Here is an 804-nt window from a genome sequence, read left to right on the forward strand (position 1 = left end):
TCCTTTCTCTCTGCCCCCCTCCCTGCCATACCAACTTATCTTTCATTGTTCACAGTTTATTACAGACTTTTTCGACTCAGGAGAGACTCCACTGGACACTAAGAGGTAACCATGGGAACCTGAGAACATTCAAACGGTGGTTCCAAAAAGAATGCTTTTATTATGGTCCTTGTCTTTGTTTGACTCTGTGCTTATATAAACATTCTCTGGTGTATTACTTTGACAGACACACAGTTGAAGTCATCTCCTGGTAATTATATTCATGGTATGAATTCCGGCTGCTAGAAAAATGTGAAGTAATTCTTTACCTTGAAGCACTGAAGAACTAATAATCCAGAACAAGAGAATCCGAGTGAGAAGATCTATGGTCTTCCTGTCTATGATAGCCGAGTGGTAAGCCACAGTACCGGGCTGCATCATTCTGTAAGAGAAGAAACTAAATTAGTTCAAATGAACTGAAGTGAATTTCTTGCCTCTTTAAGATGTCATACACCAAAAAAGAAAACAAAGAGGGTACAGAAAACAAAATCATATCCATGTTCAAATGCAAATTCAAATTCATATGTAATGATGAGCTCTACAAAAAAAAAAGATACACAAAACGAAAGCATATTCTGTCCATGACTGATGTGAAAGATTCATGGCAAGTGTGTGTTATATACATATACAACTCTAACTACCAGTGCAAAGTCTGAAGAATGAGATGAAAGCTGGGCGAAAGAGGAGATGTACGGAAAAACTCTCTGCCACATTAGAGGAGCTAATTTGCTAAAAATAGACTTTAATATCAAGCAAGCAATTTCT

The 804-nt window shown here is 37.4% G+C and overlaps 1 protein-coding gene across 1 annotated transcript in view; it reads right to left on the bottom strand.

Moving 5' to 3' along the window:
• LOC308378552 (uncharacterized protein) overlaps positions 1-409 on the bottom strand; it is a gene marked incomplete at its 3' end in the record, with an annotated part of 6,674 nt that extends 6,265 nt beyond the window's left edge. The window contains exon 1 of the mRNA XM_080855493.1: positions 309-409. The remainder of the gene's footprint in view (positions 1-308) is intronic.
• Between the last annotated feature and the right edge of the window lie 395 nt (positions 410-804).

This window comes from Sprattus sprattus, assembly GCF_963457725.1.
Source record: "Sprattus sprattus genome assembly, chromosome: 17".
Taxonomy (NCBI): Eukaryota; Metazoa; Chordata; class Actinopteri; order Clupeiformes; family Clupeidae; genus Sprattus; species Sprattus sprattus.